We start from the raw sequence: 23,447 nt of genomic DNA, 5'->3' as shown, positions 1-23,447 counted from the left end.
TGAGGTCCTGGGAAGGAGTCCCACATAAGGCTCCTTGCTCAGCAGGGAGCCTACTTCTCCCTCTGCCTGCTATGCCTGCTGCTTTCCCTGCATGCATCTGCTTTCTCTCTGATAAATAAATAAATAAAATCCTTTAAAAATTTACTATTTTATCCTTTTGTAGTTATTAATAATTACTTCTTTTATCTCAATATCTTCCTTCTTCCCAATTCAAGAATCTGCTGTGGCATATTTTACTATGAATCTTTCCAAAGGAATATTAAGCAACTGTTAACAGGAATGAAATAAAGCTATGAGTATTGATAAAGAACATCTCTAAATAAATCATAAGAGGCAAGATACAGAACAGTAAATATGGTATACTACATTCATGGCAAAAAAAGAAAGAAAACCTGGGGAGGGTGTATTAATACTTCTATGTTTAGACTAAGCAGTTTTTGGAAATACTTTTAGAAATTTGGTAAATAGAAGTTACTTCTGAGTAGGAATGGAAATCCGTTTACTCTGTACACACTTCTGTACTCCTTTCTTACTTCCTATAGTATTTATGCATTAGCAATTAAGAAAACAAAAAATTAAGAGTTTTTAGAATTTTGGGGTCCTAAGCAAAATGTGGGGGAATGACTTTCTGAGAAGTTTGATATCTAAGCTTGGATACTTTGTTACGTCTCTTCAGAATTCTGAAAAGCACTGCTTTTCCTGGTTCTCAACTGTGCTAATATTCATAGGGTGTTAATATATAAGACAAGAGTCTCTAATTTCACCTGACTTACAGTGAAGTAGATTACATATAAACATGTGAGTTTTTATAAAACATATAAATAACTGCTGTCTCTTATTAAAGTAGAAATGCCACTAACCAGTATTTGTATTATCAGCTAAAGTGTTTCCACGAGCAGAATCTGGTAAAAAGAAGGACATGAATTGAGTTTCATGGGCTAAGGAGAGTAACGAAAGACAAAGAGAACATTCCAAATGGGTAGAGGGGACTGAATAAAATTAAGTGTAAGAAAGCACTGTCCCTTAACGTTAGCAAGGGATGAGGTTAGAAAGAGGATATCCAGGCATGCTGTAGAGGCCCTGAAATTTAGGCTTTATGTTTCTGAACAGAAAAAGTTAAATAATGGAAATTTTCTTTCTTCTAGGAACAGTGAGCAAGATGTAATTAGAAAAGAGAAAGTTCTGAGACAGAAGTATTCAATTAAGGAATTTGCATTGTATTCAACAAGAATGTAAGTTTCAAGGGCAAGAACATTTACTAGGTTCTTATCTGTTTACAGGATTCTAAACAACTAACCCTATAGATGGTCCTCACCTCACAGAACATGCGACATAAACTCAGGCACAGTGAGTAACAAAATCACAAGCTACAGTTATTTTGTTTTTTTATAAATCTTAAGGAACTGATGCTTAATAAATTTCAACTTTCAGGGAAAAGAAGGAATCAAAGGTAATCTGAAGATTTCCAGTAGAAAAAATGGTGGAGGGATCTTCTAAGACTAACACTTAATTATATGCATTAAACATAATTTGATATTTTACACATACATATTTTACATGTACTGTAGGGTTAAAATATTACTACCAAAAAATTTTCTCTGGGGGCACCTGGGTAGCTCATTTGATTAAATGTCTGCATTCAGCTCAGGTCACAATCCTAGGGTCCTGCTCCCTGCTTAGCAGGGAGTCTGCTTCTCCATCTCCCTCCTGCAAAGGCTCCCCCCAATGGTAGCTCTCTCTCTGTCTCTCTCAAATAAATAAAATCTTTAAAAAATATATTCATGGGGCGCCTGGGTGGCTCAGTTGATTGAGTGACTGCCTTCGGCTCAAGTCATGAACCCGGACTTCTGGGATCAATTCCCAGAACAGGCTCGAGTCCTGCATCGGGCTCCCAGCTCCTTGGGGAGTCTGCTTCTCCCTCTGACCTTCTCCTCTCTCATGCTCTCTCTCACTCATTCTCTCTCAAATAAATAAATAAAATCTTTAAATATATATATATATTCATATATATTTATTCATTATTTTATATATATTTTATATATATAATTTATTATATATATTTATTCATTATTTTATATATATAAAATTTATTATATATATTTATTCATATATATATATATATATATATTCACTGAAGTTAATAAATGTCTAAACACTGAAATGGTGCTCCATCCTTGATTCCCTACCATGTTGTGGCATCTCCAGCATATGGCTTCACCACTTATCTAAAGACTGATCATAGTTCCCTTATAGCACCTACTACGTTTGCCTTGCACTATCAAAATGTCATATATAGGCTATACATTTGATAAGGCAATCACCTATCCACGACTGATGGGCATGGATATCCCTCCAGATGCCTGGCTACCTAATCAGTAAATACAAGTTATCTCCCAAACAAGCTTTAGAATCTGCCAGATTTCTGCAACGGAATATCCTTCTTACTTAGAATTCAGCATTTCTGATTTGGACCATTACAGTCTCTCCAAAACTGCCTACCACATTTCACATTTTTTTGTTAATGAACAATGAACCCTCCCAGTCATTAAGCCTTAAAAGCAAATTCATGTCATTCCATCTCTGTGTTCTTACCATGTTTGGCACACTTGTATTCTGGGGTGTTTAAGAAGATTTATTGAATGTATGAGCACATGATTAATAAATGAAGGATCACAGCAACTTTCAGGAGTCTGTACACCAGGGAGAGAAATTCAGGTCCTGATTCCACTGACTATTAACTCAGCAGCAATGGCAGGCATTGCTAACCAAGGACAAAACACTTTTTATCCTCCTCACCCACCTCAGCCTCTCAAAGCACTCACCACCAGTTAGTCAAAATTCACCCCCAAGAGGAAACGTATTTGTTATCCCTGAACTATGCCTTTTTACGTTCCAACCCGGTATCATTTTTAAAGTTTTTCAGGTAACCCCCAAGAATAAAGTTTTAAAACACTGATAAGGTCAAAACTAAATCCAGGAACTACAAACTTACTTATGAAATATTCTTTCCTTTCGCATTTACACTTGGTCAAGGTACCAGTACGCTGTGAGCACTGGAGTGCTATGTGAAGAAATGTAAAATAAAGAGCTCAACCTTCCTCTGTGGTCTCTTCAGCATACAAGTGGTAAATGCCTTCAAGGAAAATGTGGCACCACATCTAAGAGATCAGCAATGAAACCTCTCAAGGAAAGTCCATCTCTGTTCTCTTTTGCCGACATCCCCCTAACTCTCAGTTTCCTTTTCACTGCAGATTTATTTTTCTCAAAATAAAAATAAATAAATCTCAAATACTGTGGAGACATTGTCCAAACAACATACAAGTAATCATATAAAAATTGTAACAATTTTTCTAGAAATAGTAGCTCAATCAAGAAGTCCCAAGCACCATACTATGTATATGTTTTTAATGAATTTATTTTTAAATTATATTTAGTCTGATGGAATCAGTAAAATATCCGATTTTATTTTTATTTTTATTTTTATTTTTTAAAGATTTTATTTATTTATTTGACAGAGAGAAATCACAAGTAGATGGAGAGGCAGGCAGAGAGAGAGAGAGGGAAGCAGGCTCCCTGCTGAGCAGAGAGCCTGATGCGGGACTCGATCCCAGGACCTGAGATCATGACCTGAGCCGAAGGCAGTGGCTTAACCCACTGAGCCACCCAGGTGCCCTTTATTTTTTTTTTAAAGATTTTATTTATTTATTTGACAGAGAGAGATTACAAGTAGGCAGAGAGGCAGGCAGAGAGAGAGGAGGAAGCAGGCTCCCCGCTGAGCAGAGAGCCCGATGCGGGACTCAATTCCAGGACCCTGAGATCATGACCTGAGCCGAAGGCAGCGGCTTAACCCACTGAGCCACCCAGGCGCCCCAAAAGATCCGATTTTAATGTACTATGGCTTAAATTTCTATTTGAAGACAAAATTAACTGCTGTATGATATTTTTAAGAATTTTTAAAAATCAGATCTATTAAGAATAAGAGAACAGATGATAAATTGTTTACTTTGTCACATTTTGTGGGAAAAACAAAAATAAAAACAAAACACACACACACACACAACCTAAATGGGAAGGAATTACATTTCAGAATGTAAGTTGTTTTGGCTCTTTTTGTTTTGTTCCATTCTAATTAACTAGTGCCTGAACATGATGAACAAAATACAAACTGCTAGGAAAAATAGGAGGGTACAGTATTTTCCAAAGCTTGCACTTCCATCTTAGAGAGATAGTACCAAGTCTACTGCTTTAAATACAATTAAGTATTACCTGAAAGTGCAGCTTCCAGGCACATTAAAGACTGTGTCTTCACAATATTAAAACAACTGATCGATGAAGTCAATGTGTTGGGTGGGCAGTAGTAAGTCAAATGAGATGTCTCATGCTGCTGTAGACAAAATAACCAGCTGACTGAAGCTGTGAATTAGCAGTTTCATCTCAGAACTAAAATTCTCATGCAGTCTTAGAGAACAGGTCATTTTTACAAATTACTTGGCAATCATGCATTTCAAAGACAGCCTCTCCAATGGCCAGATTTTTTAAAAATTACATGTTATAAAGTTATAAAGTAATCTGTACACTTTCTTTCCTTTCTGGATTCTATCCTCTAAACTGAGGCATACTGTTGAGTAAACAAACAAAATATCAACAATCTTTTGTAAAAAGAGAAAGAAAAAAGAAAGTCTAACAACTGGCCCTATCTGTGCCCTAACAAAGACATCGCGGTTAGAGTGTGAGCTAGCAACTCTGCCAGAACTAAATGTATTCCACATGGTTCGTGGCCAGTGAGCTTTGAAAAGGGGGGAAAAAATCTGACACTTAGCGCTTCAACATGAACCTAACCTACTGGATCCACTCTCTACTAAGATTCCAAATACACATCTTAAGAGTGATTAAAATGTATGGAACTGCACACAGCCTAATCTCAGGAAGTTTCCTCGTCCTTAATATCATGTGAACACCCCAGGTCAAATATAACATGACACTAATGGTCTAGAAGCAAAGTCGATGATCTGAAACTATGTATTTTATTTTAACAGATCTCATAGACTCCTCTTTCAACAGTTGTGGGATGGACACAGCAGAGTTTGAACATTAACACAGGTTGTTAAGGTAAAGCTTAATCCCAAAGTGTTAGCATAAAACTACCTACTTCAAAAGATTTTAGAGTATGTTTTATTAAATCCTGAAATGCACGTCCTGGTAAATTTCTTTACAAATCTGATTTACAAATTCCACTGAAAATGTGCCACAGCTGGCAGAATAAATTACTACAATAAATCATTATTAAATAACTGTAAATCTTTGTAATGACACAATGCCTAACTAAAAAAGTATGCAGAAGTGAACATTCAGTAGAAGAAAAGCACTCTTCACACAAGAAAACAAATTACAAAACTTACCATGCCAACACCATAATATGATTCAGTGACTAAACAGGGAAATAAAATTCACATAAATAGTACTTAAATCTGCTTTGGAGCTGTGTTCACTATTGCATCAAAACGAACTGTATGACAAGGGGTAATGGGCTCAAGTTTCTGACATTAGCGTTCACACGGCCAGAGGGTAAGGCTTACCCGTACATCTGCATCCAATATTAACATACAATAAAAACATACCCCAGGTATCCATCAGCAAGACCAGTTTTCCCCTTCTCTAAAGTTCTATAAATATTCCATAAAAAAATCATCTGTTTTCCCACTACCACACTCTCCCTCATATAGAATACCACCCTACTTCAAAATAAACTTCTTGAAAAATATATATATTCTTCTCAATGTGGAACAGATGGATCGTTACAATAATCCATTACTTCAGATGTCACTTGAAGTGAATCACTCCTAACGTCCCTGCCTTATTTGGATCTCCAGAGCCTCCATTTGTCAAAGTGCAGACAGTCGGTACTTGTGTCGCAACCAAGAAGGCACAGTGCTCCAGCCAAGAGGAACTCCTGCAAAGCGACAAGCCCCAAAGTGCTGGCTTGCAGCGTGTGATCACTTCTTCAGCCTCTCGGGAAGGGTAAATTATTAACCGACACTTTCACAGCAGAAAAACTGTCTAAGATAAACCCATTAAAAGTTAGTCTACCGAATATTTCACACTGCCTGTTGGTAAGATCTCTGTCCAAGTCATTACTGCCCACTCTTGTTTGTGTTTGTATTTCAGTTCAGTCACTACTCTTCATAAAATGAGAACATGCCCCTGAATGCCATCTCTACCTGTTTTTTTGTTTGCCAAACCCCAGGTGGCAAAAGCGTCTCTCAATAAGGAACCTCTCTGCCTTTTCCAACAGTACAGAATTTACTAATACGCGGTTCAGAAAAGTTGCTCCCAACTGAACACAAAGTGAGCAATCCGATAAAATATGGGGTAAAAATGATTTCTATTTAAGTCTAGATCAGAATGTTTTTGTGAATATGAATAGGAGAATATTTTCCCCTATATTTTCTAATTTGCCTTCAGTTACAGGTACAAAAAGTAATACCTCTTTTTCAATGTGCAACAACTGCTTCACAGGAATCCTTATTAATTGCATCTACCCAACAAGCACTCAGGCCCCACAGTCATGTACAGTTGACCCTTGAGCAATGTGGGGGTTAGGGGTGCTGACCCCCACTCCAAGCAGTAGAAAATCTGTGTGCAAATTCTGACTCCCCCAAACTGTAATCCTAAACACTTACTCTTGACCAGAAGCCTTACTAATGACAAAAAAATCAACACACATTTTGTATGTTATATGTATTATATACTGCATCCTCACAATAAAAAAGTTATTAAGCTGAGAAAAAATATTAAGAAAATCATAAGAAAGAAAAAACACATTTACACTACTGCATTTATCAAAATGTATGAGCTATAAGTGGATCTGCACAGTTCAAACCATGTTGTTCAAGGGTCAGCTGTATTTCTTCCCAACAAGATACTTCTCCCTTTGTCTCTACTTCCTTCTGCACAGCCATTCTCTGCGTCTTGCAGACCCTCAGAGATAAGGAAAGATCTGTGCTGTGGCCTCAAAACCTGGCACATTCCAGACCCAATAAATGAACCAGGAGAAGGATACCTAACTCTGTGAAGGGGACTAGACATCTAAAAGTTACATGTGGAAACAACCGAAATCATTTCCAAATAAGCAAGAGTTCAAAAAGAGAGTCCAAGACAGCATGCAAAAGCACAATGACCCAAAAGGAGAGGGTGGAGAACATGTATGGGCAGAGGAAAAGGAGTCAAGAAAAGACCCAAGCGATTTAAGAGAATGTACAATGTACAAAAAGCAGAAGTCTAGCATACAAAAGTATGTAAGCTAAATTCTCAGCTACATTACGTAGGAAAAGTAATCAAAAAACAAAAGTATTGACCATTGCTAGGATTATGTCTTCAAAAACCATCATTTAGGATTGTCTACTTAGGTTAACTCCATGATTATACAAGCAAAGACATGACTTCCTCTTTTCTTCCTTACTGTACCTCCCATTTGTCCAGGCAATCCAGCCTACCCCCAGGCTTGAGTTACCAACTGATCTTTGATGTCCCCCAAATCCCAACCTTAAGCTTAGATTGCTCATACACTACAAACAGATTCAATGGTCTACCTATCGTCTCTAGGGGAATGTCTAACAGGAACATCCACAAGCGTTGATCTAGGACTCCTCAAATCTGCTCCTCCTCCAGAACTGACTCATTAAATGGTCCCATTGACCACCAAGTACTTGCAAAATAATTTTTTTTCCATTTATAAAGACCCTAAAGATTATTTTATCTTTTCCTGTTTTCTTAAGAGCACTCCCTTGGAGATATGGTGAAGCTCAGTCCTTACCTTAATCTTTGGAACAGAGGTTAAGTCTTTAGTGACCACGTCCACTCTCTAGTTTTCAGTGTAGAGGTATCTCCAAGGTCACATGCCTGATCACCTCAACATGTAAAAACAAACCTCTAGAATTAGCTCAAGTGTCTCTCTTGAGATATACAGAACACTCTCACAAGCCCTTTTTCTCTCAAGAAGATGAGACACTAATGCACTTTATTCTGCTTTGATGTATAAACTGTGAGATTTTGTCCCAACTTTGTAGTCACTTCTGTGTTATCTTACATGTAAATCTATTAATGCTTCCCCAATAATAAACTGTGTTCTTTCTCTCACTTCTAGGTGGTTAAGAAGGTGTCCTTTTTATTGGCATAATTATTTTATTTCTGCAACAATCTCTCCCTGCCCCTGTGAAAACTCACATGCAATCTCCATAAAGCTTCTAGTTTATATCCTAAATAATCTCTGGATCTATCCACTCTCCACCCCTGTGGCTACCACCCTAAAACAGACTACATCTTTTGATAATTAAAATAGCCTCCTACCTCAACTTTTCTTACATTGACTTTTTCTCTCATTCAAACCATTCTTCTCCAAATTACAGCAGATTTTTCCAAACTCCTGTCAGAGGACTCTACAGGATCTGACCTCTGCCAGACTAATCAGCTTTGTCTTTTAACCTTCATAAGGACCCCAGATTTACAGTGTGCTCCAGCCATTCTCTCATCACTTTTAAGCCCTTTCCCAAACCTTCAGAGATTTTTTTTTTTAACATGGACTAGAGTAGATTATTATCCATTCCTATAGCACCCTATACTTCCTCTCAGCACTTAAAATTATTTAATTTTTAACTTCCTTATCAGTCAAATAAGCACTGTGATGGCAGAGCTCTTTGCACCTATACCCCCAGTGCAAAGAGATTCAATAAATACTTGACTGAATGTCCCAACATGTTGGCCAATGAAAGTAAGCAGCAGCTTAAAATCAATTTAAAAGTATGTAGTTTAACCTGTATTATTATGTGTATTTATGTTGATCTCAAATCTCTTGCTATATGGCATTATATCTTAAAGTTTGTTGTAATTTAATTAAAAAAATCATTATCTGAACAATTAAGCCTCTTCATAACCACTGTTTTCTGGCTACTCCTGGTGCCCTACTAATCAAGACAGAAATGAACCCAGTTACACACCCTGGGGTTTGAGTTCAATAAGATCTTGAACAATTCCTTGACAACTGTCAAACATGACAAAAACATGAGATACATTTGTCAAAAGCTTAGAGACACTTCTTCAAGATCTAACACAAGCATTTATGTTCCTAGCTTTCTTCAAGCCCCTTTCTCAAAATTCCAATGTTAACAACTATGAATGCTAATTTTGCCCTTGTAACTTTACTCACTGTTCTCAACATTTATTGAATGTCTACTATATGTTCCTGATACAAAGGTCGTACTAGAGGAAAAAAAATATCACAGTTGCAAAGCCAAACAACTCATTGTTATTTAAGAGCAAAATGAATTGTACCAACCCATATATAAGGAAGTTATATTACTAAGTATTATCCATGTTACCAAACAGCTTTTGTTCCTTTGTAGTTTTCAAATTTCCTTAATAATTTTATTCAGTAAGTTACAAACATAAAGGAAGGAATGATAGCTTTCTACGGGGCCATAATGAATTACCACTACTTTAGTGACTTAAAAAACAAAAATTAATCATCTTACAGATAATAGAATACCTTACAGAATAATTGATCAGAAGTCCAACAGAGGATTCAGGGGACTAAAATAAAGGGTTGTATTCTTTTCAAGAGGCTCCAGGGAGCTTCTATAGGCCTCCTTTCCTTGAGCTCAGGGAGGCCCCCTTGCTCCATCTTTGAAGCCAGCAATGTAATCTCTCAACCATTCATGCATTCTCACCTGTCTCTGACCACAGCAGGGAAAGATTCTTTTCATGATTCATGTGATGATGACTGGGTACACAAAGGTAATCCAGGCTGCCCTCCCTATCTCAAGGTCTTTAACCTTAATCACATCTGCAAATTTCCCTTTATCATGTAAGGTAACAGTCACAGGTTCTTAAGGGTTGGACATGGTTGGGGAGGGGGGACATTATTCTGCCATTATTTTGCACAAAAGTTATTCAAAATTTTCAAGTTAGTATTCCCACCTAAGAAGTAATACCATTTCTAATTGCCTAGTATGTGATGTCTGCTAATTTAATATGCAGTTAAAGCACAATATATCAATGAATCTTATTGTCACAATCAGTCTTTGATGAATCTATTGGTTTTACTTACACTTATAGATGTAACAATTAAATAAACCTTTTTTAAAAAATTACTAGTTCTCTTCCATTTGAATGGGAAGAAGGAAAGTATTCCAGGGTCAGGGTGTATGTTTTTGGTATAAACATAAATTCCTGAGGGAATCTGTTCTGATTTACCAGTGATAAATTCCCGGAAACTAAATCAGCTCAAATGGGTTATAAGACTTAATTTCAGGATAACAGCTTTCAGTTCACACCAAAAAGCAATGTAGGGAAATGGATTATAGGTTACCACAGCTGGCTATAATCTCACACTAATATGGAAATGTAATTTTCATACAAAAATCTTTAGTTGGAACTGAGATTTATTTAGTTAACTGCCTTTAATGTTATTTTGTACTTTTTCTTATGAAAAGGTTTTTTTTTTGTTTGTTTTTTTTTTTTCCAGAGAGAAGTTAAGGACCACACCTGAAGCTTGTTTTATTCAGGGGCAGTATTTTTCAGTATAGATGTTAGAAATGACTTTAATGGAAAAGTATATTTATTTTTAAGACTTCAGGGACAAAAAAACCATCAGATTTTTTTCCCTCTGAAATCCTATCATTTTGATAGAATGTAAGTAAGGTTTCAAACTAAAAGAGGAATTACCAGTATTATTGTGAATCAGTGTTAATGTCCCTCACACTATATAGGGAGAAAAAGGAATACTAAACACAGCTTAAAAACAAATCATCATGAGAACCACCATTCTTAACAATGTCATTTATACATAATTCAGTTTTACTGTTACATTTTTAAATCTGTGAAAGCATTCCATAATCACATATAAAGCTAGAAATACAAAAATATCATAAAAGAGTTCAATTTTTGAAGAAACACTATGAGCTAAGTATTTTCTGAATTTCACCTGCAATGAAAATTTTTACAACCAGACAAGTCTCTAATGCTACTTCCTTGGGGTGGGGGAGGGCAGGGCAGGGCAGGAGTTTCCTAACAAAGCCTATCTAAGCATACCACCAAGTACCCACCTTCATATTAAAACTAAGACAGAGAAGACAAATTCAATGTAACCTCTCCTCAAGGTGATTAGTAATTACCACCAAACTACCATAGTTGTACTCACTACTGAGTCTCAGAAAATGTACTCACTAGAATATAAATAGCCAAGCTATTGAATAATCTGTACATTCTACCCACAGACACATACAAAGCTAATTATGTAAGATAATTAAGGTGTTTAATTTCATGCATCAAGTAAGTACACTGTATACTTTAAAATCACATGTTATGGTGGCCTGGGTGGCTCAGTCAGTTAAGTGAATGCCTTCAGCTCAGATCATGATCCCAGGGTCCTGGGATCAAGCCCCGCATCGGGGTACTTGCTCAGGCAAAGCCTGCTTCTCCCTCTCCCACTCCCCCTGCTTGTGTTCCCTCTCTTGTTGTCTCTGTCAAATAAATAAAAATCTTTTTTAAAAAATTAAATAAATAAATAAATTAAATTAAATTGCATGTTATATGTCTATTACATCTCAATAATGGTGGGGAAAAATGAACATCTCAAATTGTGGTCTAAATCATGCAGTCAATAGAAGGAAAAAAATTAGATATTACAATAGTTTGCGGTCCTCTAAAGCTCAACCCTACCCAACAAAATCTTACCCATTAGGATTTAATGGATAGTGGGTGTGGGGAGAGGGCAAGGATTAGGATGAAACATATAAAAAGGCTCCTTAGGCCCTAAGAGTGGAAAAAGGTTGAGAAATATCAAATCAAGATGAACCTAATGCTGGCTAGCAACTACAGGAATATGAATACTAGGGGATCCTCGATAACCACATAACTATCTGCTTCATGCCTGTCCTCTCCTACAGTCCCATTAGCTCTGGGTCATCTCCAAGAATGACCCAGTTTGACCACTCAGAAAATACCTAAAAATCTGTGAATTTAAGTCATCTGTGAATTCCCCAGGAGGTATATTTAACCACAAAAAAAGATGGCAAATTACTTTAAATTCTGCTTAGTTTCTAAAAGAAAATGAAATTATTGATATGAAATTTGGGAAGGAGGGAAACAGGAGGAAAACCCATGAGTGCTACTGTATCTCTTCAAAAAAATAGAATATTGAACAAAAAAGCTTTGTTAGCCATGATCCACTCTTAAGAATTTTCACATGTAGGGATAAATAAAGAAGAAAAAAATACTTCAGGAATAGAGGTAGCAATAGTTAGCTGCAATTTAAAGGGAATTTCACTTGTTTTAGTCTTGATTCTGAAAAATTAATATTATGACTATAGTAGCTATATGTACCTGATTTTCCAAAACAATCCCAATTTCATGTATCTGTAGTCTTACTCCTGCTCCCCAAAAGTGATTCTTTAAATACAAAACTATGATCTCATCTAAGACTTTCCATATAAAGAATTGAATATCAGAAAATCCACTGTCAGACCCTAATACTTGGGGGATAGAGGAGACTGAGAAAAGTATAACATTCTACTCATATTTAAAAGCAACATACTTGTTGTACCTTTAGGATTCTAGTAAATGAAGTAAAGTTGGAAAACCAAGTAACAAATGATGAATTGTTTTGACCAATGTGTATTTATTTTAGGAGTTCTTAATTCTTTAGTACTTGTAATTGTTTCCTTAGACTCCCTTGCAAAGCATTTTTGATGAAAAGAATGAACTTCTATTTCAGACCACGGCACTTAACTCTCTTGCACTACATCTAACTAGCACTGTGTTTGAGGAACAAGCACTTTGCAACCTGGACATGCCACCAAGTTATATCCGTATCATGCCCAAGAATATTTGGTCCAATAAGGTAGTAAAAGTGAAATACATCATGGTATTTGGAATATCAAAAATTAAAAAGAATAAAAATAGAAAGTAGCAAAATCTCTTAACCAAGAAGAATCAACATAGTCACCCTCATTAGTCTCATGAAGTTAAGACAAAGGACAGGTTAGGTTATTTTAGAAAGGTAAGACTTTAAGACCCAAAGAACCTGTATCTCAGGAAGCAAACTTTATTCCGGGAGAGGAGAGTTGATCTTCCATTTTCTCAAGGACATCATCTAGTTAATGCCATCCAAGGCCATATGGAAGTGCACCTCTTTCTGGAATATTATATGAGGTGTGAGGAAGTATTCAAGACAAAATGCCAGAGAGGGCTGATCTAGGAAACATAATCATCTTGTAAAAAACCCCTTCCAACACTACCCAAAAACAAAGATGTTTACCCACTCTACCCTCAATCTTTCTTCTTTTTTGGGAGAAATGATATTTCAAAAAACCCAGAGAGAATGAAACTTGTAAATGGGGATTCATCAAAGCCCACAAGCCACTCTAAAACTCTTGAATATGCAAACTACAGAAGGGTGCATGAGCATCAGGGCGGGTACCAACAGAGCACACACTTCAGGGAGCTCAACACCAAGGGCCGCTCCTAGGGGAAAAAAATTGGAGATAGATTACAGCCATCTCCCACTTACCTCAATTTCCTTTTTCAATTTTCAAGCAAAAATAGTTTGGTTTTCTGTTCACAAACTAACAGAGGTGGCGAGGAACAGAAACTGGCCTCAAGAGTAGGGAGACAGGTAACCTGGCCTCTTAATGTCCCCTGCCAACTACTGAATCCATACAGCTCACTCTGAGACTTAGTATTTAGCATTTAAAAAGCCCCCCTTTGTATATGGCACTTTAATGAAATAACAGTAATAATAACAATAATGAAGATGCCTTGTATCTAGTGCCTCATACCTTAAAGTGCTTTAATGACTTTAATGGATTGGAGCATCCCTATGAGATCAAAGTCAGATATTATCATTTCCAGTCTACATAATAGAAAATCAAGGAAGAAAGGTTAAGTAACTTGACCAAGCCTCACTCATCAATACCACGTTCTGATAACAGTTAAGGGGCTGCTGGTCCCTTTGCTGCTTAGCTGGCTGCTCGGCTCAACTGGCAGTCCAACCCTAGATAGCTCTCTCTGGCTTAAGGGGCTACGGTAACTGGACACTGGCCTGAGAAAACACATCTGCCTAAACTTGCTATCAGTGAGGTCCAAAGAGCTGCAGAGAATCTGTTGCAGACAAACACATTTTTACAGAAATCAAGTATCTTCTCTTCACTTGTTGAGATCCATGCCACCCACTCAAACAGTACACCGCAAAATCACTTTGAGATGAGGGTTTATTCCCCAGCTTCATAGTTGGGAGACCAAAACACACAGGAAAGGAGAAACCTATCACCAAGGTCTTTTCCAAGTTAGTAGGGAGTAGGAGAAAAACTGCAGAGCCTGTTTACTGGCAGATAATAAAATCTAACCTTCCTAGTTTCCATTAAATCTGTTAAAGATGAATACAACACACCCAGCTAAAGAATGCTCAAGTATCATGTCACAAAGGGCAGCAACAACATGTTTAACCATTATAAGACCCGAAGGTTGAAAACCGCAAAGCTGTACGCGCATTCATTTGGTCATGTTCATGTTTACGGACGTCATGTCCTCCTCCTACTACAAAAACTAATCACTCTTCACTGGGAGACCTCACCAAGAGAAAAAAATAACCTAATCCTAACACGAAATCTCTTTGTTACTTATTTATCTGGGTTACCAAGTATGTGATCAGAATTAAAATAAGAGCTAGGATTGGTTCCTAATAAAAGTTAACTCACACAAAAGTAATTCTGTTTAGAAACCTTCCATTTTTTGGCCCCATTCTTGGGGTGTGTAGCTCACTCACTGCCAGTAATTGCTTCCATACAATACCCTGTTTTAAAACGTGTTTGCACACTTATGACGCTGCATTATATTTCTATTACATTTAAAACTCCAAACAGGCTTACAGGTTTTATTTTCCGTACTAGGAAACAGAGACTATGCATGGTGTCCCAAAGTAATCACCAGAAAGGGACTTTGGTTCCATTTTTTATTTTGAACTCTCTGTCTCTCTGAATTTTTAGCCTCCTGAATTCTTTCTTTTAATTACTTGGAAATACAAACTCATTCATCTGGGAAGAAAATTAACCTAAAAATCTGTGACAAGAGACCATGTACCAAAATTACTATTACCCAGGTCAGTATAAACAAATTCTACTGGCTAATAATCATTTCAATGAGGGCAATTTCATTTGACTCAATAACAAAAATAGAAAACATCTATAATAATTGTGGCTCATATTTCCTTCCTTAAAATTACTAATATAACATTTTAACCCATTTGCTATTTTATTAATGTGGAATAATCCAAGTTGGTATGACTTTATTTACCTACACATATTTACAAGACGCAAATTCTTTCTGCATTGAAAATAAAATTTTGAAACTTAGTATATAAATTTACTAAATTCAATTTGTTCTTCATTGCTCAGTGATTTCAGAAATAGGTTAATTTTCACCATCCCCTTCCACAAATAAGCTGTGGTCAATGAAGAACTCAATTCCTCCCTCCCTGCCCAAAATGCAAAAAAGACAGCAAGAAGGGGGATGGCTGTAGAGATGCATCCTCTTCAGGAAGCATATGAAACTTAGTGTTAGAATATATACTGGAATTTTTGGAAGGTATTATTTCTTTCATCTTGTTTCTTAGTATAGGCAATGGTAACAATTCTCTGAAGTCAGAGATGGGATACAGCAGCTAAGGATTGATTAACTTTTGTACTCCTCAAGCTCTCTCATACAAAATATTTACTCTATATCCTGCATTGAAACCATGTCAATCCAGACCCACTTAGGGGATTTTTGTCCCTGATATAGTGAACATATGTACATATACACAAAAACACACAGTACACAGCTAAATCTTATTAGGTGAAAGTTTTAGGTAAAGAAAACTTTCTAGGACCACAATGTGATTTTATAAATTAAAAGTGATTGTATTTGTGATTATGGCCCCCACAATGTAATAATTTGTTAGAACACATATGAAATTTTAGATCTATTCTTAAGTAGCAAAAACCAACCCCTAAAGAAAAGGGATAAAAGCTAAATTTTGCTTTCAATACATACAAAATTATATCACTCAACATTTTAAAAACTATTCTTAGGTTATTATTAAAGCTTTAGCCAAAAAAAAACTAGTTGCTTTACAAAAGAAATTCTTGACTTAAGAAAGTTGAAATATACTCAGGTATTGAATGCAGAGTCGGGTGCCTGGTGGGCTCAGCGGGTAGAGCATGTGACTCCATCTCTGGGTTTTAAGTTTGAGTCCTACACCGGATGCAAAAATTACTTAAAAATAAAATGTAAAAAAAAAAAAAAAAAAGAAATGCAGAGAGTCACAGAAACACCACCTGGCCCCCTCCAAAACTCAATATTCAAACAAGCACCAAAACTCTTCTGGTAAAAGTAACAGGTTTTTTTCCATGGGCTATAATCATTCATGGACGATGCCTTAATTAAAGCTGGGCAATGAAAGTGGATATTAAGTGGAGTGTGTCAAGTCAAAAAACTGACTTCTTAGCACAGCAGAGCACACTCATAATTTCTTAATGTGTCCTGTTAGGTCCACATATTAGCAGAGATGTAAACAATAACACTTTTCAAACTTAACTATGAATTTTTTCATTTTTAGCGCTTTCTGTCCCAACTTTAATGTTCTTTTAATGTAGTTTTTCCTGTGTGATATATCATATTTATCTCTGTAGCCATCCATCACTATTTTCTTTAATTGAGGTTAATTTCTTTCAACTTGGGGGAAGGTAGGAAGAAGGAGGGAATCCTCATTCAACTGCGCTGTGCACAGAGGGCCTTCACAGCTGCTGATTTTTTTTTTAATCACAAAGCCCAATTTTCAGGATGCTTAAATTCCTAAAATCCACCCTACTGCCCTCCAATCTGGACCTAAATCAATAATCTACTGGGACGGGAACCCAGTTCCCACCCAGAATCACTTAATGAAAAATTTCTACCTAACTAAAATCCCTCCAGCTGCAACCTAAGTCCTTTTGTTTGTTTTCACTCAAATGGCTAACAGCTGGCACCACCTTCCATGTAAAATTATTTCATGTCTTTGGAAACAGTGATTAACTCATACCTTGGTCTTCACTTCTCCAGGCCACAAAAATCAGTTCAGTTCTCAAATCTTTTAAACACTTTCTACTTTTAACTCTGGGCTCCACAGTCATACTGGAGTTTGGGATAATTAAGGGGCCAGAAATAAGTGAAATACATCTTAAAGGTTGAGAAGAGGGTTATTCCTCTGCTTACCTCTAGAGCATAGAGTAGGGACTTTAGGATGGGCTCTGACAGAAGGCTGGCTGGAAGCTGCCCTCCCATAAACCACAGGTGGCAAAAACAGCTCCCCCCACCCAGTTTTATGGAGTGGGCCAAAAAAGAGGGAGGGGGATCTCGTAAGTGTAAATGTAGAGCCTGACAATTTTAAAAGCCACCATTAAAAAAAGAAGCTGGGCAAAAAAGGTTTTATTTTGACATCCTAATGAATATCTGGCCAGCTTGTGTTTCTACAGAACAATTTACCTGTCATCTCTTAAGGATAGATGTATATACTTCATTCCCTGAAAAAAGTTTAGGATCATATTAGGAAGGAAGAGGAGGAATGAAATCCACTACCAAAGTAAGTCCCAAATGCTGACTGGTGAATTCTCCCCACACTACAGGCCAGTTTTTATCTCAAACATTCATTTACTGCCTGACGCTCAATAGGCATGCAGTGAGGAGTGGCTGAACTGAAACTGTGGGTGGAAGAGTGGGAACCTTCTTGGTTTGGGCAATCCTCGATGGGTGGAGTGGTGGGCAGCACAGCAATACACAGAGAAGCAATATGATAGGCTTTGAGGATGGCCCATCACAGGGATATGGAAGCCACCAGGAGAGGAGACCCCAGTCAGGCTAATGGAAGTGGTCAGGGGAGGATTTCACCATAAAGCTTAGTCTTTCTAATCAATGTTGAGGACAGGGCAAGTTACAGAGTGTCAGTCTATCTGGCTGAGGAAGAGCAAAAGAGACAATGGGGAAGGATATGAGAGCACAGCAAGTTCTACCAAGAAGTTCAGATACTGTCTATACAGTATACAGTGCAAAGTTTGCTGGCTTTTTCTTTTAATTGTATTAATGACATTTTCCAACATACATATGTAAATAGTATAAGCAGCCTGCTGTAAACTGTACCACCAGCTTCAACAATTACATGGTCCATCTTATTGGACCTCTACTCTCCCTAATCCCCTTAACCTCCCCTCATCTACTGGATAATCTGAAAATAAATCCCGGAGTATCATTTCACTAGTAGGTATCAAAGGCATTTAAGATCTGACAAGATCAGATCTACGTTTTAGAAGCATTACTAGTTCAGGGCAAGAGGTGACAAGAGCAGTTAGGTGATTTAGACAAGTCCAAAGAGCTTATACCAAGTAATGTCAGTGAAGTGGAAGGAATGGAGGATATCAGGGAACCTTTTCCTAAGTAGATCTTCCGACCCAGAAGATGGCGGCTGATGTGGGGAGTGTGGGAGTGTTTGGGAGGAACTGAGATTGGATGAAAACAATGGAGATAGTGAAGAATTAGAAAAAAGGAGGAAATGCAGAGTTGGGAAATGTGTATAGTGTTCATTTCAACAGGCCAACTGAACATGAAAGAAGAATAAATATTACAGACGAAAAAGGATGAGCTATTCCAAAGAAGAAAATCTAATTTACTTCAACACTCTAAAACAGATTTGTGCCTGGGATGGAGAGAGAAAGACAGAGAAGTGGCCCTTACCCTCAGGGAACTTTCATTCTAGTTGGAGAAATAAGCAGATTTCCACACAAGCAAAGATAATTGCAAACCTGGGATTAGTGTTTTAAAAGAATATTTATGAGTATTATATTAAAAAACCAATGATGTATTATACGTTGGCTAACTGAATTTAAATAAAAAAATAAAAAATAAATAAAAATTGAACTACCCTATGGTCCAGCAAAAATAAATAAATAAATAAATAAAGAATATTTATCAAAAGAGGGGTATGACTTAAAGCCAGTGAAACTGAGCTAGGATCTGAAGGAGGATTAAATTTAAACTAGGTTCAGAAATCAAAGAAAGGTAGAAAGCAAAACAGGCAAAGGTAAGGAATTAAGTAATAGGGGTGCAGACAGAACGGAGAGGAGAACAGAGGAGAGAAAGCTGAGGAGCAGGCAGAGGCAGAAGTCGCAGGTTTCTGACTTCGAGAAACCTGAAATGGGGAACAATGTTAAAAGATTTAGGCGATACCAAAGAAAGTAAGGGGCTTTCTTTGAGCATCACCAACAGGACCCTGGAAAAGTCTAGCACCTGTACAGACTATGGCTTAAACTTGAAGTCTGCTCATTATCTATGTATGGTTTGGACATACAGTTGCACAACTACAAAATTTTGTAAATTTTTGTTTCAGTGTCTTCCTGTGTCCACAGGTCTGCAAGCTTTACAGGGACTCTGTCTGTCCATGTCACTACTGTGCCAGAAGTTCTAACACAGTGCCTGGCATAAAGAAGACATCAATAAATAACATGTGCTTTCAGAGACATTTACCTCATTATCTATTTACAACACCAGGTTAAATAAGGGGAATCATTCCCCCTTGTTTTACAGATAGGGAAAATGCAGCTCCATCGGGAAAGGGCTAACAGTCACTTGGCTAGTAGGAGACTGCCCCCAAGCACTGGGAAGAAGTCACTTCGAGGGCAAGAGAGCCAAGGGAAGGGGGAGCAGAGCTCAAGGAGAGCACACAGCTTAGGATGTGATGTCAGCAACAGTACGGGCATGGACTTGGGAATAAGAACAGGCTTGGATCTGAAAATCCCAGTGCTGCCCCTTACTAGTGACATCGTTTCTTCACCTGCCAAAAGTAGTCTCTATTTTACCTTAATGTGAAGACTAAACAATGATGCATGCAAAGCATTAAGCAAAAAGCCAGGCACACAGTAAGATCTGCCACCTCTTACTAAAATCATGTGGATGGAGTTTCATTGCCATTGAAGCTTGTCTGTGATCCTGAGAAAGCCATGGTGCTGTGAAGTGCACACCACCCTACAGGGTGTCTCCAGGCTCTAAGAAGTGGTCCAGGATAAATACCCAAAGGGAAGGCAGAGCAATGGGACCTTGCAAAGGAGGAGGCTGGAAAGAAGGGCCACAGGTATTGCACACATGAAGCCCAACAGTTTCCTCAATGAATTACTGGCCTCAAATAAATGTTAGACCCAACCGTCATGGCTTAAAACAGAAACCTCACTCCTTCCTGAAGCACTTCAACTGCAGGGCACTTGACACAGTATTACGGCTCAGAGCTAATTCAGAAGGTGAGGTCCTGATCTCAGAACGTGAAAGAGACTGGTCACTCTGGGAGAGCAGAGAGGTCCTGATCTCAGAATGTGAGAGACTGGCCACTCTGGTAGGGCTGAGAGAGATGCCCACCCATTGTCACTTAAAGATCAGGGCCAGCCTTCAATATCCATAGAGATGGACTGGTTGTGCTCTTCCATTTAGGTGAAACAGAGATGGCAGTAAGAAGAAACCTCTCCCCAGAGCTAAGCCACCCTTGAAAAATAGAAACTTTCTTCACGACCCACCGTCAGAAAGTATTTCCAAATCCTAAGTACTAAGAGACATCAACATCTCTAAATTAAGAGTCTATGGCTTAAGAACGCAACTGACAGGTACCCAGAGGAGAGGAACCGAAATTGAAATGATCCACATGAACACTGGGACAAATGCCTCCAAATTAGGAGCTTAGCCACCATGACTGTGATGACCAATCTCCCAAGGGCTGTTTCACTTGAAACGTTATGCATCCCTCACCCAGTTCATACACTATTTTTTTCTTAGCAGGATGACCTAGTCTGGAGTGGAATGTGCTGTATCCGTCCTGAGGCCAAGAGGTGGCACTGAGTCTAACAGGTGTGAAAAGAATTACCAGTCTGGTGAGACTGATAGGCTTACAATCCTCTCTACTTAAAATATGGTTTTCAACATAAGCTACTTCAGAAATAATAAATCTTTGAACAGACTGTGTGGGACAATGTGCTCCCAGGTATCTGAGATCAAAACTAAACTCTTTAATAACTGCTATTCTGGAAGTTTGTTAAATACTGCTATATGGCACCCAAGGTTTAGGTTTAAGATGTGTGTTCATTTTCATCCAAGAGACAGATACAAGTATAGGCAGAATATATGTCACAGTTGGCTTGCCTAGCGTATCCTGCATGAATAGTCAGCAAAAAAGATAAGACGTTTACAGATTTCAAAGGCCCAGCAACAGCAATACATGAACTATAATGACAAGACAAAGGCTTACTCCAAAGGACATTCAACTTGATAAAGGTGTCACTATTCATAGTTACACCCCTAGCGTGTATATTTTTCTCATGGAAGAATGTATTTAACGCTTTCTCCAATTTTCCCTAGAAACGCATCTTTTGCTAAATGACAGATAAACTCCACCAAGAATTTTAAGACTCATTTTATTACCCTCAACACCCCAATCCTCTATAAAGAAGCAACACTGCTAACATGAAAATATTGTACCTGGCATAGTTTTAAGTTAAAGTGGTATCTTTGCCATTGTTTGGCAGGGGAGCAGGGAGACAGACAGGAAGGTGGGGACTACAAATGGAAAAAGAATTTTTAAATCCCTGTTGCATTATCTACCAGATGTAAGTGAATAATAACTAATATGTCTGCAGCCTCTGCCTTAATCTTAAAACAAATGATAGTATTCAAATATAATATTTCACACATGCAGACTGATAACAGGTTTTTCCTTTCTTTATTTCTTGAAGATTCTGTGAACGACACAATACAAAGTACAATGTATTTAATGAAAGGTTTCCAGGCTGATTTCCCTACAGATTATTTTCTTTCTTTTCTCTGGAACCCACACACCGGGTATACTGCAGGGACCAGGGGTGTATATAAAAATAAACTATGAACCAGTATCAGAGCTGATACCCTTCTCCTACAGGGGCAAGTGAATTATTAGATCTGTGTCATGAGTGTTTTTTTTTAATATGCCATTGTTCCCACTTGAGCACATTAAATTTTCCATATCCACTTTTAAACCAATATAACCTTTTTTTCCATGTTCATAATGTTCATGCTGTACATTAACAGGCAGAAAATCCAATAGCTTAAGTCTTCATATAGTAGTTATATGTAAAGCTTGGTGGATGAAAACCTTTTGCATCTCCCCCCACTTTGAACAGATACTATACTAGAGTTGGCTAAAACCCTCGGAAAAAAAAAAATTACACCTCATGGGATACTGTACTAATATTTTTTTTCTTTTATGATTGATCACAAATCCATTTTGAACATTACACATTTTTTTTAAGTTTATTATAACTCTGGTTCAACATCTTCTAGTCCAACAAATTGAAGGTGCTGGAATCTTTTGGTCTGGAAGATGTGTTTGCCAATTATTTTTGCACTAGTGCACATAAACAGGGAGGACTGGATCTTAGGTATGAGTTATACATTCCTGTACAAAATAATTGTATATTCTATGAAGACTGATTCTTTTTCTGGAGAAATATACAACAACACAAGGGAAATCTTGTACTAGCAGCATAACTGAAGTGGCAAGATACAATATTAGAAAAACAGAGCTACTTTCATTACTGTGATGCTGTGTGTCAGAATGTCTCTCCTTAATGAACCTGTTTGCAATAAGACTCCGGGTGCAAAGAGGCTATTTAGAGAGACTATTGTGTCTATAGCGAGTCCTTCAAATATCTTCCCACCATTAGACATGCCGCATTGACCAATTCTGTCCTGATTGCTGTTCTTTTTACTATCAAGGGACATTCTTGCCCAGACAGACGGATGGATCAGACACTGCAGTTCATAAAATGTTTACACTGTACAAACACACACACACACACACACACACACACACACACTGGTACAAGCTACAGAGCTCCAGATCACACAGTGAGACGAATGTGGCAGTGTCATATGAAGGCTTATGACTTTCTAATATCAATGAGAGGATTTAAGTTCAACTTTGCTTGTCCTATCTGCCTGTCACTCTCAACAAAAAGCCTTTCTCCCCCCTCTTTAAGTACATGCCCATGCCCATTGCTCACATGGGAACACTTCAGGCAAATGTTTTCTGGGTCATAAGGTTTCTTATTCTGCTGAAATTTTCTCCTAATTTCTGAGGAGATAAGAAAACTATACATGTCCTGTCATCAAAAAGTGGTGGGCGGGGGGAGGGGCGGTAAGGCAGAGCACAACAACCATAAAAGAAGAGTCAAAAGGACTTTCTAAAAGATTTAACATTCCAACTCGCAGTGACAGCAAATGAGAGACTTGTCCCTGTCATCTCACTGAAGCATTTGGCTAACACGGTGGCCCTCTAACCAAGTCTGAACAGGAGAGGCCGAGCTACTTTGCAG

At 37.7% G+C, this 23,447-nt stretch overlaps 1 protein-coding gene across 5 annotated transcripts in view; it reads right to left on the bottom strand.

Moving 5' to 3' along the window:
* Positions 1-23,447, bottom strand: part of BNC2 (basonuclin 2) — a 427,511-nt gene that overhangs the window by 310,686 nt on the left and 93,378 nt on the right. The gene's annotated exons all lie outside the window — the stretch shown is intronic.

Source organism: Neovison vison, chromosome 9 (genome assembly GCF_020171115.1).
Source record: "Neovison vison isolate M4711 chromosome 9, ASM_NN_V1, whole genome shotgun sequence".
Lineage (NCBI taxonomy): Eukaryota > Metazoa > Chordata > Mammalia > Carnivora > Mustelidae > Neogale > Neogale vison.
This window is presented reverse-complemented; position numbering and strand designations above follow the sequence as displayed.